Below are 16,600 nucleotides of genomic sequence, written 5' to 3' on the forward strand. Positions count from 1 at the left end.
CAAACTAAGTTCTCTACTCTCTTGTCTCTCTATACTCTGTCATAGAGAATGACTCATGTAGTGATTAATTTAGCCATTAATTTGTTCATTCATTCAAACTATCTACTCCCAAAGAGATCACAGGCTGGAGAGGAGAGGGAAAGGTAGATATAAGCAAGTTCTTGTAACATAGTGTGTTGAGTGCCTTGGTGAAGCACTGCAAGGGGGCTCACAGAGGGCACCTAACTGGCTTAATGGGAGTAGAGGAGTGGGTGTCTATGAAGCCGCCCTGGAGAAGATGAGCCTGGTAAAGGGAAGTGGAAAGGTGGAGGAATGAGGGGAAAGGGAGGTGATTCCAAACCAAGAGCTCAGGCAGGCACAAAAAAAACCTGGATGTGAGAACTTCCGAGGTATTTGCAAGGAACTATAGGATGTATGGTGTGGATATGTGAGAATTGCAAGGCAGGGATGTTGTGAGCTGAGAGTGGAGAGGAACATGGGATGAGGTCATGGAAGCTTTGCTTATCATGCCAAGGAGGCTTGGGCTTTCTTCTGATGAGGCTTTAATGAAGGGTACATGAAATGGTCAGATATACCTACAGATAAGAGTATTCTGGGTCATTGGGTGAAGGATAGATTTCTGGTAGGTAAACAAAGGTGGAAAAAGGGAACCAGTTAGGAGGCTATTTGCAATGGAGTAGTTAAGAGGTGGTGACAGCTAGATCTAAGGTATTGGCATTAAGAATGAAGAAAGAAATGTATCTGAGAAGTATTTAGGAAATAACATGGGCATAGCTTGGTGACTGAAGAGGAAATAAGAGGAAGGGTGAAAGATGACTCCTGGGGGTCTAGCTTGGGTGGCTGGCTAGATGGGGGTGACAGTATTAGTGTCTTTAGCTATCACCTGCTCATGAAGTGGTTTATGTGAAGATAAGGAAGCATAACCTTCAGCACCCTTTCTTCAATGGGCCATTCAAAGGCTTTGGGAGGACCCTAGTCATTTTGCATTCTTAAATCTGTGTTCTTTTTCTTAAGGAGTGCCCACACCCTCTTTAAGCTGGTATTAGCTGCAGACACACAATGCCTGAATCCTGCCCATCCCCTTTCAATTCATCCTTATTACCACTACATTAATCTTACAAAAAAAAAAAGTTGACATCATGTTGATCTTCTCAAATGCTACTGTCACCATGTCAATGGCCTTTATCAACTTGACAAGTTTACCTCTGGGTTGCCCTTTACCTCCTCTTCTCTAAAGTTTGTCTCCCAACAAATGTGTGTAGTTTCAGAAAAATATCTTTAGCCTGTCTGTCAAAGAGCAGGGAAGTCATTTTCACATGGTTAAAGTCTTTGGTCCTTTAAGACCCATCTACTAATAGAACTGCTTTAGTTGGGATTACTGTGTTGAACTTTCTTGCTTACCACCCATGTTCTTGCTTTGTTTTTATACCAGTTGTGGCTTTTCTACCTTAAAACAATTGTCTAGTCTCAGACTTGGCCATTCAGTGGTGAGCACCATTTGGGATGTCTCATACCTGCAAAAACCATCTGGCATATGCCAACATCATGCTTTATTGTGCCTATGGGACACATCCAGCTTGTGACTATACTTAAGAATTCTGTTTTTGATAATGTTAAGACAAAGGCAATTTGCACTCTAGAATGCTCATTCTGAATTATAAACCTTTGTACATTAGTTATTAAACAGTTCCAATATCTACACTGTAACAGGCTGTCACCTGCAGTCATAGAGCTGTTTTGGACCATTCCTTCATCTGAAAGAACAGTTGTCTTCATCATTGTTTGCTGCATTCCTGCCTGATAAATGACCTCTGAGAGTTTTTCTGCTATCTGAGCAGGTGCTACTCTGTGTATGAAAAATCTAATTTTACTTTCTAAGCTTTTTCCCCATAATGTCCTGTCTGCTTCAACAGATTCTCAAACACTAAAATGGGGCTCATAATATCAATTTATTATCTCAGAAATCTCAATAAACAAGGCAATCTTTTTTTTTTTTCCTTTTTGTCTTTTTTCGTGTCCGGCAACGGATTGCAACCCTCAGTGTCGCGCCCGTACTGGACTGGGACCGGCAATGGGATCGCAACCCTCGGTGCTGCGTCCGCACCTCGCTCAGCCAGTGAGCGGGAACCGGTCTGTATGTGGGATCCAAACCCTCGGCGGGAGCGCCGCCGTGCTCCCAAGCGGTGCACTGTAGCAGTGCGCCACCAGGCCGGCCCAAACAAGGCAATCTTACCATGTTCTTTTTTCTTGAGGGTGTAGGCAGACCCAGCCTCTTTTTAAGAAAGAACATACTGTACAATCTCTTGTTACAAAAAATGCAGACTGGTTAAATTTCCCACCGTCAGTCCTTCAGTTTTTCTCATAAGAGGATTACATAATATGAGGAAAGTTATTATAGAAATAAAGATAGAATGTTACTATTAGAAGACACCTCTGAGCCACAGAGCAGTGCTGATGTTTCAACCAGATCTCTCTCATCCCCTTTCTTAGCCTCTTGGTCCTTCTTCAGTCTCTCCATGTCTGTTACACATTGGCAGTGAGGCTGCAGAGCCCCTTCAATAAAGGGACTTCGAGCTGCCATCATCGTTCCACAGAGGGAGTTATGAGCCAAAGAAAGCCAAAAATTATAATCCTAAACAACACAGAACAGATGCAACCTAGGGCAGATGGAGGGTTTGGGAGCCCAGTTCTTTTTCGGGAAAATACTGTTTTCTATATTGTAATTCTCTTCTGTTATCTCAAGCCTTCTGATCTTTGGGGTGCTTTGGGGAATTCAGGGATGGGCTGTGTCAGTGCGTGGTGTAAAGCAGAAAGTGGAACCTGGCAGCAGCCTGGGGACAGCAAAGGATGGCCTTGCGAAGACTCGAGGGGACAAGCAGATGCCAGGGCAGATTGTGGAGCAGCAAGTGTTCCTGGAGGATTCTCAGAAGTACCTACGAAGGAGAACCTGGTCAAAGACTAAGCTTCTTTTTGTCACACATGACTTGAGCTCTGATCCTTGTTGCCCTTGGAAGACTAGAGACTAGAGAAGTCTTTAACATCTGGCCTACCTGGAATAAACACTGAGGAGCCCATGTCCAGGACGAGGCTAATACCCTATCTCGTTTCCACACGCACATTCACTCCTAGCTGCCCTTCATCCCTTTTCTGTCTCTGTTCTGCTTGGGCTTGGCTAAGCAGGAGGGGGCAGACTAGAAGGTATTTTACAAAAAGGGAGCCAGGAGGATGTGAAAGACCCACATCGCTGTGTGTAGCTTGATACCACACCCCACCCCCTGAAGCAGCCCTGGGTACTCATGTGGCCTGGTGCCTGAAGCAGAGGATTCCCCTGGCATTCTGTTTGCTATAGGTCAGCATTGTGTCCCCAGCTATTTGATTCAGATGCTCCCTCAAAGGCTAATAGGGTTGGGAGGACCATTCCTCAGAATCCCTTCAGCTCAGTGTTTTCCATAATCCTTGAGATGGATGGGACTTGTTCATTTGTTCTTTCCTTTTTCGCTCTTTCTTCTCTCATCCTTCCCCTCCCCTCCCTCCCACCTTCTTTTCTTCTCATGTCCTTGATCATCAGTCATTTTCTGTTCATTGTTTTCAAGCCACATGGCTGCTACTACCAGTGTCCTGTGTTCCCTGTTGTGGCCAGAAATCTGCTTCCATCACTAGTGGCTTTGCAGGCACAAAGGGAGCCAAGCAAGCTTAAGGTTAGGCCAGGAGGTTACTGCTTGGACCTTTTTGCCTAGAAATTATTAAATGAGGACATATAACATTGTTTTAACTATATATCATATTATATATTTTGAATTAAGATTGATAGATCTCAATCTATAGATGTGTAGCAACAGAATTCAAAATGATAATTCAGCCTAACAGCCCTGGGCTTTTTCTTCCTCTTCGATAAATAGAAACCTAGTACTACTTATGGAGTCCACTCTCCTATTTATGTTAGAGAAGAAGAATGACATGCATCAGTTTGGGATGTTTTAGGTGAGATCACCTAGGAGCCAGGTTACGGATGAGGTGTGATCATTTATCTTCAGACTTGCAGTTGCGGTTTACCATCCCATCACCTATTCCTCACATCTACGTAGTCCTCCTTCCTGTCATCTTGTAATAATGGGAGGGAAGTATCCAGGGCAGTCAGGAAACTCCCTTGTCCTGACCTCCATAATCTTTCCATACTCTGCATTGGTGACCAAAGGTCACAGGCGTTACCTCCCTTTATCTAAATGGGTGGAAGCAGAAAGGGCACAGTTATGAAAGGACCTGTAGTATTTAAAAGAAAGGAAAGGGGCTACCAAGTATCCTCTTCATTGTGATCTTTTTGGAATCTCCTTTACATGGAAACTCCAGTCACTTGAAGCCTTCATTCTTAGAAAGCAAGCATCTCCGTGTTCTGTCCCCAACATAGAGGTACTTGTTTATGTTTTATTCCTCTGGGTGTCCTCCACATCCTAAGTGCTTGACAAATATTTACTGAATGAACAAGTGATTCTTGCTGCCTATAATAGTGTTGCATTGGAGGAATAAGCACAATTTAATACTAGAAAATATTAGTCATCAGGCCAGCCAGTTAGCCCTGTCCTCTTATTGCCTACTCCTGTAATTACACGATAAATACATGAGCACGAATGCCCATAGCACTTTTACGTCCTTTTTTTTAGTATCCATTTGTTTTGACCATCAAAAGTCAAATCGAAGGCTGGCTGTTTAGCTCAGTTGGTTAGAGTGGTGCTGATGACAGCAAGGTCAAGGGTTCAGATTCCCATACTGGCTAGCTGCAAAAAAAAAAAAAAATTCAGTTATCAAGGCCTACTATGTACTAGGCATTATAACTGTAAGTGCTACTTCATGTATATTGTTTGTAATCCTCCCAATAGTGCCGTAAGGAATTGTCTTCATATTTCATTCATTCATTAGTTCATTCAACAACTATGTATCAGGCTCTGTGCTGATGCTAAGGGAACAATAGTGAACAAGACAGATAAGATTCTGACCTCATGGTGCTTAGAAGCTGAGGCTTAGAGGAGTTACCTGTAGTTAGGGGACACACTAAGTGATCAAGCCAGAATTTGAATCCTTCTGATTCCAAAACTCATGCTGCCTCTGAAAAATAGTGATAGTTAGTTAAAAAGAACCTGCTAAGTGCCAGTCCTTTACAACTTGGTTCGTTTTTAAACTTTCAAACCAAACCTATCCTATGTGTTAAGTATTATTATCCCCACTTTACAAATGAAGAAATGGGACTCTGGGAGGTTAAAAAAAACTTGTCCGAGATCACAGAGCCAGTGGATGTGAGGACCAGGAGCTGGATGCACGGCAGTCAGGCTCCAGAGCCCATGCAGCTTCTACTTGATCAGGCTGCTGCCCTTGTAGCAGAGAAGATGAAGGTCCACAGGCCCTGTGCTGGAAGAGCTTACAGGTTAGCAGGTGAGAGAATTACAGTACAAAGCAGAATATAATAAGGCCACAAAAAGAGTACAGGCAAACTGCTTGGGGGTAAAGGAGGGATTATTTCAGTCTGAGTCCTTGAAACCAGAGGACAAGGGAAAGCGCTCAATTTGGTAGATCTATAGGGTATCATCTTTCAAGTATGAAATGACCTATTATACTGAGTGAAAAGACAATAAATAGAAGTTAGAATTATTTCACTTCCTTCATATTTTTGTTTTTGCTCAACGAATGTATTTATCATATAAAATTTATTAAGTGGCAGAATGGATGTAGCATTATAAGACATTTCAATTTCCCCGGTGTCGAATGGCTAGAACAAGTGGATCTTAGAATCAACTAAATATAGTTCTTATTGTTATAATTGATAAGAGCATGTCTTTCTGTTCAAGATATTTTAATGACTGAAAGTATTAAAGTGTCATAGTATATTCTCACTTTCATTGGGGTCCCAGTGGGGTTCCTGTGTACAGTTATATATTTTGTGCACTTCACAAGAGTACCCAGCTGAGGGGGTGGGAAGCCATTGAAATCTAGCCAGAATTCCCCAAAACAGTGCTCTTCATTGCAGGACTGCCATATTCCTACAAAGAGGAAGGGCATCTAGGAGCCTTTTAAAAATCTGTATAAATTAGAAAGAGATTTTTCTATGGGCTAGCAGTGGCCCTGAGTCCCACAGCAGGACTGATGATAATTGTGCTGCAGCAGGTAGGATTGTGCCCTTAATATGATAACATACTTTTTATATGTCTACTATAGACCTTATAAAACTGTAGGAGTTTATTACACTCTAAATTACATTTAAGATTAACTCAATAATTAAGTAATTACAACATCATTGTAAAATCTGTTAATGAAAAATTTTATTGATTCAATGTTTTACATAAAAACAAATTGTAGTGTGGGATAAATAACTTCAATTCTTGACTACACAGCATTTCTGCATATAACTTCAGGGGTTCCACAGACCATCTAAATCTCATTTTGGGGGATATTTGGACCTCAGATTTACCATACCCACACTATTGTACTGAATGATTCACAAAGAATTGAACACTTCACAAATATAAACATGTGGTCAAAACCTAACACTCAGGCTGGCCTGTGGCTCACTCGGTAGAGTGCGGTGCTGATAACACCAAGGCCACGGGTTCGGATCCTGTATAGGGATGGCCGGTTTGCTCACTGGCTGAACGTGGTGCTGACAACACCAAGCCAAGGGTTGAGATCCCCTTACTGGTCATCTTTATACAGGATAAAAACAAAACAAAACAAAACAAAAAAAACCTAACACTCTCCATATGGGTAGACATTGCAAAGGTCACTCACAGTTTGGCTTATACGTGATTGTGTATTACCTGATTACTGAATAATACATTTTGGAAATATTCAATTATTTTTGAATCACCTTGTGTCATTTAATAACTTCTGATAGGTTTCAAATGCCAACTTGGCACTCCTAGTTTTGGATGCTATTGTGCCATAAGTAAATATTTATTATGGCTCCCTTTGCAAAATGCCTTTTATAGGTTGGATTAATGATGAACAGAGTAATACTTTACTGGATGGCAATAATTTTACTTTAGATTTCAATGAGTGATTACCTCTCTACCACAACTCCCTCAAAATCTGGTCCAACACATAACCTCCTGTAGATCCAGAGTGTCTCTGAAAGCTTCAGAGTTGTAATAGTGATTATCAAATTATAAGCTACTCCAGGGCTTATTCCCATAGAAAGTGAAGTTTCCCAGGACTACAAGATATTATTAATGTAGAGAAAGCCTCTAAATGGTTCCCTCAGTAGATCAGCCAGTGTTTGACTGTAAAACATGGATCTGACAACATGGTTATCATCACTAGACAGAAGCTGTCTTCAATTTCACAGACTATGTCATGAAACTGTCATGTTAAGTATTTATTTTTCTGGCTGAATGTCATCCTTAAGGAATATTATTTCATTAGAGAGTTTGCTGAGAGGAGACTGACTTGGAATTTACAAGTCCAAAACTGAGCCAGAGGAAATGTGCCGCAGGTTTGTGCGTGTGTGTGCGCGCGCGCGTGTGTGTGTGCACACTAGTTTTACTCATAGAAAATGCCACATGATCTGACTGCAACCACATACATGAACTCTGTCAGCCAGTATAAATTGAAGTTGTCTTTCACAGCAATATATTTATCTGGCCAGTATAGATAGTAGCTTTTTATAAAGTTTTAATTGGCTCTTATTAGTATGAGCATTCATACTTCAATGTATCATTAATTTTGAAACATTTTATGCATTTTACTCTCTTTCAATATTTTTCTTCTTGAGGGTATCAAATAATGTTGACTAATTAAAGTAGATTATTTTCCTTACCATTCTCCTTTTTTAAAAATGGGAATATTTGTTCAAAGAGGACATATTTTAACCATGAATGAAAGCTGAATGTAGCAAATGCAGTCACTTGGCCCTGAAAAGTAGTAGAGCCAGGGTCCAAATCCTAATGGTTTGACGCCAGAAAATGTACCTTTTTTACCACTAAGAAATCTCCCCAGAGCACTGGGGACCACATACTAGAGAGGACAATCCATTCTGCAGGGGTGGAAGTTGGGGGTGGTAAGTCTTCATGACAATGGTGATAGGATTTGCCATAAAAAAGACCATCCTTATAGTTTGGGGCTGGACAAGACTGGAAATGGGAAAGTGAGGTAGGAGGCTAAGTAATACTTGGAAGCATCAATGGGAATGAGAAGAGAGAATAGAGTCTAGAGATGTTTTAGATGTGAAATGGTTTAGCATGCTTAAGTTTAGTTAGGTTTCTGGTTTGGATGTTGAGGTGGATAGAGGAGCCATTAACCACGATTCATAACGCCAAAGGATAAAGAAGTAGTAGTGGGGGTGGGGTGGAATGGATAAATTTTTCATTTGTTGAATTTGAGGAGTCTATGAGATAATAGATGAACAAGTCAGCGAATGGATATAGGGTTCTGGAGTTTAGGATAAATATCCAAGCTAGAGATTTATTGAATGTTATCTTTGAAGAGTTTCTGCCTAATATATTAGTTAATTGCTTATATCTCTCTGTCAAATCATAACTATTGATTCCATCCAAAAAAATGGGGCCAAATGTAAAAAATAAATAATACCATGAGAAAGAAAATAGTGGAGCTGGCCAAGTGTACTGCCTCTTTTAAAGCAAACATGTAGGCAGGTATTCTAGCTTACAGGGCTGTGAAAATGGTGTTGAAGCACTGTGTACACCTTTGGAGAGAAAAATACAGGGGGTGGGAAGAGGGCAGATTAAGATAAAGAGGTAGAACTTAGAACAAGGGTAGGAAAGAATATTCTTGAGTGTTGCCTTAATCATATAAAGAGCATAAAAGTATAAAAGTTGTTGGTTCAGGGCCAGCCAGTGGCTCACTCGGGAGAGTGTGGTGCTGATAACACCAAGGCCACGGGTTTGGATCCTATATAGGGATGGCCAGTTGGCTCACTGGCTGAGCGCGGTGCTGACAACACCAAGCCAAGGGTTGAGATCCCCTCACCAGTCATCTTTAAAAAAAAAAAAAACAAGTTGTAGGTTCACTCCCTAATTTGAGAATTCCTTGATTAGCCTGGGGCTTCTTAAAATAAGTTGTAAAAAACAGAACTAGGAGACAAAGGCAAATTTGTATGAATGAATGCATGAATGGAAATAATGGTCCTGGGCCGGCCGGTGGCTCACTCGGGAGGGTGTGGTGCTGATAACACCAAGGCCGTGGGTTCGGATCCTATATAGGGATGGCCGGTTAGCTCATTGGGTGAGCGTGGTGCTGAGAACACCAAATCAAGGGTTAAGATCCCCTTACCGGTCATCTTTAAAAAAAAAAAAAAAAGGAAATAATGGTCCTGGAAGATACCTCCTTTACAAAAAAAAGTCTAGGCTATGGAAATCAAGCCGACAAATAACCTTCAAAGAAATAACAGTCATGATCTAAATATGTAGAGTCAACTTAACACTATTATCTTGTGGGTGGAGTACATTTTATTCCCTCAGTCTTTGGAATATAGAGAAAGGACCATTGTTCACCTACCATGACAACCGTTGTTTAGAGGGAAAACTACCATCATGAATCGTCGACCCTTAGAATAATGAAAGTTAGCCACCTGGGATTACCATTGACAGAAAAGTGGAGTCCTCCCATTGAAATGTGTTGGTTAAAAAAAATTCTTTTTTTTTTTTGTCTTTTTGTCTTTTTTCCGTGTCCGGCAACGGATCGCAACCCTCAGTGTTGCCCCCGTACCGGACCGGGGACCGGCGACGGGATCGCAAGCCTCGGCGTTGCTCCCGCGCCTCGCTCAGCCAGTGAGCGGGAACCGGTCTGTATATGGGATCCGAACCCTCGGACGGGAGCGCCGCCGCGCTTCCCAAGCGGCGCACTATCCAGTGCGCCACCGGGCCGGCCCCTAAAAAAAATTCTGATGCCAATTAATAACAACAATAAAAACAACAACAATAATGAACAGCCCTATTAAGGACCTTTAAGGGAAATGAAAACTCTTAATGAGGAATGCCAAAGATGGAGAAAGAACAAGAGATTGAAAAAAGCCCTTAAAACAGACATACGTAATAATAATGGGTGTGGAGGGAAGGAAATTCTCCAAATAAAGAGTTTTAACAGGGTGTTCTTGGACAGAATTCTGCAGAGGCGGCATGCTGTGGGCAGTGGCCCTATGTTCATACATTCTATGCACAAATCAGCGGATGACAGGAGCAAGGATTTTAAACGCATTTTCTTTCTTGGAACATATGGGATTTTTAAGGGTGATAAAGGAATAATCAGGCTTATTTTTACTCAACTCATTTCTATAGACATAAAAATGTTTGAAATTGCTCATCATTTTAAAGGGATGGTTATATATTAACAGTTGGTATGCTTTCAGCCCCAAGTCACAAAAATCTGTGGTTAGAATTGACTTAAATATTAAGAACATTTACTATCTCACATGATAAGTGGTCTAGAGGTGGTAGGTGGGGTCTGTTGGTTAATTCAGTGACTCAAAAACCTCATCCAGTTTCTTTAACCTTTCTCTTCTGTCATTTCTGGAGTGTTAGCTTTGTTTGCCTTATGGTCACAAATGACAATATCCGGAGAAAGACAAGATCATCTCTTCATTTGTATTTCTCTTGAGAAGAACTCTTTCCCCCAAACCCCTCAACTCTTATACTTCATAGGCTAGAATTGTGTTGCACACCCAAGACCAAACCAACCATTACAAGAAGAATGACTCGAGGAATCAATCATGACGCAAACCCTGGAGATGAGGCTAGGTCCAGCCTTCCCTGAAGCACATGGCCCCTCAAGGGAGGCTGGGAATCTGAACAAGAAAATCGGGGTTCTGAGAATGAGGAAGGGGAGTAGGATGTCTGGGGTAGACAATTAATGGTGTCGGCAACAAATTAATTACAAGAGCTTTTCTTGAATCGAATACAAATATTTAGTAAATTTATCAGTCTTTTAGCAATTTGTTCAGTTGCTAGTTTTCTCTCTTGTTTTTAGTAAAACAATTAAAATAATTGCAATTTTAGAACTTTTTTTGTTTTCTGGGGGCCGGCCAGTAGAGTTCCAAACATTTAACCTTGGTGATATAATACTGTGCTTAGAACTATTTAATATAAATATTTCTATGTGATAAACCTGGGATGGCCAGTTCAGTTTGGCTTAGGTTTTTAAAGTGCCTTTTCAGAATTATTATGGGTGGATTGGTTCACAATAAATATTACTAATGATGAATGAAATTTGGCAGTTCCCTTATTCTCCATAATTTAGAAAAATGCTAACATGCCTCCAAAGTGTAGGAGAATGTTCCTACTTCCTATTGCCTTTCATCTGAGAGTAAAAGATAGGCTTTTTAAGCCCTACTTGCAGGTACCTGGACAGTTTCCTGGGACTCCAAGAATGCTAGATAAAAACAGGGGAATACTAAGAAGAAACTATTAACTACTCTGGCTTGCAAGAAATAGAAACTGATTTGACCTAACTTAAGCATAAAGAAGAGTTTAGTTTAGTTTAAAAGTTCAGGGGTATCCCTGGAGCCCTAAGGCAGGAATTCAGTCAAGTCTCTGGTAGTTCTGCTGCCTGGAAGTGGAAGCCCACGAGGAGCCAACTGGTTCTACCTTTGGTCTCTGCTTCTCCTCACAGTCCTGTTTCATTCTTTTCTCTCTGCAAACTGGCTTTCTTGTTTTTTCATGTCTGTGGTGGTGAGATGACAGCTGCCTTTTATCCTCTGCTCAAAAGACTAGTCCACACTCTCTGAATGTCTCTCAGTTCTAATTCTGAATTTCCAAGAGAGAGAATCTGATTTCCAAGTGAGGACCTATAGCTTAGATTAAAGAATTTCCACAAAGTCAACAAAGTAGTAAGTGGTAGATAAGGCATTTTTGAATCTAGATCTGTCTGGATCTAAAATCTGATGACCTTCCAGCAAAATACGTGGCCACCAGTGAGATTTTCAGGAGCAACGGCTTTTTGACTCAGTTTAATCTTGTCCTTGTAAGTCCAATTGGGGGCTTGGTAAATTTCTCCTCTCACCCCCTCTATCAACTCCTAGCCAAAAGATCCTCCCTTGCTTACTAATATCTAAAATTCCATCATTAGGAGAGCCATTTCTTTCTTTGGCTTAACATAAGGAGTATTTCAACACTATAGAGTATTTGGCAGGTTACAAAGACCTTACATAATGATCTCATTTTATTTTTATGACAATCCAGTGGCATCAATAGGACAGGGATTATTGACTCCCACTTTTCAGACAAGAAAATGGAAGTTCACAGGGGCAGGGTAACTTGTTCCAGAAGAGAGGTCTGAACTCCCTGGGGAGGCTGTGGATTAGTTGCTTAGGGATCGATGAAGGAAGTCCTTGGTCACACCCCTGTGGGTGGGCAGTGGAAGCTGATCAGTCAGGAGAGAAGCAACGGTGTCACCTCCAAGTGGGCTGAGAATAAAGTATAGACAAAGCCACCTGGTGCCCAACTCTCTTGCTAGACTGGGGGCTTTATGAGGCCAGATGCCTTGTTCTCATTCATCTCTTTGTTCTCAGGTTCTAGCACAGTGCTTGATACACAGTGGACACTTGATAAATGTTTGTTGAAGGAATATGAAACTTTTCTAAAAATGATAACTATCCAATGTGGGAATGAGGTGCCTTGAAGAGTTGTGTGATTCCTAGCACTGGCAGAGTTTAAGAAAAGATGGATAAATAACTGCTTGCTAATATTAATGGCTAACATTTATTATTTACACTGTGATGACTACTGGGCTAATTGCTTTTTTTGCCTGTATTGTATTCCTCACTGCAGCCACACGAAATAGGTTCTATTATTGTCCTTGCTGAAACCAAGGCATGGAGGGGTGAAGTGACTTGCTCAGGAATCCATTGCAAGTAGTATGGCCAGGATTTGAACCCTGGAAGGCTGAGCTAGAGACCTGGATCTCAACCGCATTGTCAAAGGGTTTCCTAGATGAGACAGGAGTTTGAAGTAGATCATCTCTCAAATCTTTTCCAACTTTAAGATTCACTGGTAGTTTGGCCAGAAGATTGGTGCTACCACACAGAGAAAGCTGGGGAGGAGAACTAGTTGTAGGATGTAGGGTAGAGGGGTAGGTAAAGAACAAGATTTTGATTGTTTGATATGAGGTGTCAGAGGATATCCAAATGAAAAAGTCCAATGACATTATTTATCATCTTCAAGGAACAGATAATTCTATGTGTGATACTGCCATGAAAAGCTCTCCCAACACAATCTGTCATAAACATCAATGTCTGGTTGTACCTGTTGGGGTACTCACGGCTCCCAGTATTCTTCTATCACAGCTTCATATTGTGTTATTGATCATACACAACTTTGTGAGATTAGCAACATTCTCTTTTAGAAAAAAATTGAATATTACTCTGATTGTCTTTTATCAGAAATTTCGTTAGATAAGGGCCAGCCTGGGGCTCACTTGGGAGAGTGTGGTGCTGATAACACCAAGGCCATGGGTTCAGATCCCATATAGGGATGGCTGGTTTGCTCACTTGGGAGAGCGTGGTGCTGACAACACCAAGTCAAGGGTTAAGATCCCCTTACTGGTCATCTTTTTTAAAAAAAGAAATTTCGTTAGATAAGGGCCAGCCTGGGGCTCACTTGGGAGAGTGTGGTGCTGATAACACCAAGGCCATGGGTTCAGATCCCATATAGGGATGGCTGGTTTGCTCACTTGGGAGAGCGTGGTGCTGACAACACCAAGTCAAGGGTTAAGATCCCCTTACTGGTCATCTTTTTTAAAAAAAGAAATTTCGTTAGATAAAATGTAGGCAATGTCAAAACTGAAAACCACAAAGAAATGTCTGCTACACAACAAAAAGAAAATAGGCAAACAATATATTTTAAGGCTTAAGGAGTTCTATTTGAATATGTCACTGTAAACTTTCTTTAAAAAAACAACAAACAAATAGCATTTGAAAATTATTCTGAAATTTAGCATTTTGTATCATCACCATTCTTGGCATAAAACAAAAATTGCAACCTTGTTAAGAAAGCAACACAACCTAAAACATAAGAAATTATTTGATTAAATAACAGCAACAGTATGGACTTCTGATAAACGTTAGTCTCATTCTTTCCCCCCCTTTGGTTCCTTAGTAAACTGCTCAGATACAGAGGAAATTCACTCCCTCATTCAATTAAACACATTCAAGTACTGTCTACCTGGGCCACTAGGTACAGATGTATATAGATTGTTCCCTGAAGGGAGAGTGGGGGCTGAATTCCAGCTCATCAGCACTCCTCAAGCTGGGTGTCCTCTTTTTCTAATTTACATAAAGATGCTACATGTATTTAAGACCTGGTGTGTGTTTCAGAAATAACAAACTTGGACTCTGCCTGCTTGGAGCTTGTGTCTGATGGGGAAACAGTCAAGTAACAATACACATAATTAATACTATTTTAAAGAAGGCACTATAAGAACACAGAAGAAAGAAATTAAAATCAGACAAATTGGGTGTCCAGGATCTGTGACTTAAAGGATGAGGGAGCGATTGTAGGGAAGGATGTTCCAGGCAGAGGAGTGATAGTCAAAGATTTATCTATTTATTCATTTAGTAAATAGTAATTGTAAATCTATAAGTGCCATGTACTGTTACAGTACTGAAGATATAGCAGTGAATAAAACAGACAGGAATTCTTTTCTCATAGTTCTATCATTCTAGTAGGGGAGAGAGACAATAACGATTGAACTAGAAAATATTAGGTAGTGAGATGGGCTCTGGAAGAATAATATAAGCAGGTGTTAGTGGTGGTGGTAGTGGTGGGTGGGGTGAGGATGCTACATTAAAATAAAGAGTGGGAAGTTTTCTGCAGAGAAGTGTCATTTAAGCTGAGATCTGAATGGCACTTGTAATTTGTATAATATTTGTAATATTTCTTCCTACTATTTGCAATTATATTTGGTGACTCAATGTTTGGAGTCTTCTAATTTCTTTAGACATGCTGCAAAACAGTATGTTGAGTTGAAGACCACTGTCTCATGAGGAGTATGGCTAAATCTTTCTGATACTTGTATTGATCTGGAGCTAAACTGTAGACATCAAACTGTAGTAAGGTGATTTTATCAAAAATACCCCTCAGAATTCATTATGCTGAAAGTTATACTCCATGTATGTAGTGATACATAGTTTCTCCCTTTCCTTGATCCTGAAAAATCTAGTCGACAATTATTTCTTAAATGTTCATTTAACATATATTAATTCTTGATTCTCTCTAATTACAAATATAACATTTTTTTTTTTTTTTGCAGTTTACTGGTCAGGGAAAAATATAACATTTCTTTTTGTGCCATGAGGGATACAGAGACAGATGCGCTCACAAATAAATGTAAAACAAGTATGTATATGATGTGGTAGGCTGTGGCTAGGCCTGCCCAAGAAAAGCCTCTAAGTGGATGTGAGTGGATGCAGAAAAAAAAAGCCTGCCCCAAATGCAAGCAAAGCACACGTTTCAGGTGTGGAACCTGGACATTAGGCCTAGGTGATGTGGCTCACAGGGTAACAAAATTATTGCCTTATGTAAAGTATAAGTTATCTCTGGATGATGAAGAGCCTGGGGTTATAAAAGGTATTGAGTCAACAATTCTATGCTCCTCCAACCTGGAGACATCTCATTCCCTGTGGGCCAACGCCACTGAATTGCAGATGTGCTGCCACCAGATACAAAGAAATCAATGGTAGCTGCTTCCACCAACCTCCATCGTATCTGTGTTTACTTGCTGCTTCAGGATTAAACAAAGTAAAAGCAACTCTGAAATGTTGCTCTTTAAATAGTGTCTTTGAATTGGCTGCGTGGGGATGTAATAAGTGCCATTAGAGCATTACAAGGAGTGATAGAGTTGTGAGGAGGAAGTAACAATTCTGGCTGGAGGCTTCATGAAAGTGGCAGCATTTGAGCTAGATCTTGAAAGATGGGTAAAACTTTTAAGGTGAAGATGGAAAGAAGGGCATTGCAAGAACAAGAAACAATATGAATGATGAAAGGGATGTAGGAGTGTACCGGAAAGGAAGAGCAGTCCCGTTGGCTGAGGAATAAGGCATGTATGGGGAAGCAGTAAAAGATGAGGCTGGGAAGGGAGTCAGGGCAGGCTAAGAGGGTTGGCATTTAATGCATTAGTAATGGGAACCATGGAATGTTTCTGAGCAACTTTAATAGTAGATGTATTAGTAAAACGGGGGATACACAAACAAATCTGCCAGCTTTACTGTGCATGAGACATGGACGAAAAGACTGGGAGCTCACTTAAAATGCCGAGGCATGAACTGACGACATGCTTGATTGGAGAACAGGACATGAATTTAGATTCATTGCTTTGGGGAGGGTCTAAAGGGAGGAACTGTGTACGAATTTTAGTTTTGCAATCTGAACATATGTGAATAGTACAGTGAACACCCAAAGGGAAGACAGGAAGAGGGAAACATAGTATTTCTTTTAGAGATGTTGGGTTGAGGTGCAAGTGGAACATTCAGGTGGAAATGTGCTACATCAGTTGAAAATGAGAGAATGGAGCTCAGGTGAGAGGTGGATGAGTCACCTACATTGAGGTGAGTCAGTGAGTTTGGTCTGTCATAAGCATAGTATAAGAACCTAATAACAAGTCCTAAACA

This window comes from Galeopterus variegatus, unplaced genomic scaffold (genome assembly GCF_000696425.1).
Source record: "Galeopterus variegatus unplaced genomic scaffold, G_variegatus-3.0.2 Scaffold27, whole genome shotgun sequence".
Lineage (NCBI taxonomy): Eukaryota > Metazoa > Chordata > Mammalia > Dermoptera > Cynocephalidae > Galeopterus > Galeopterus variegatus.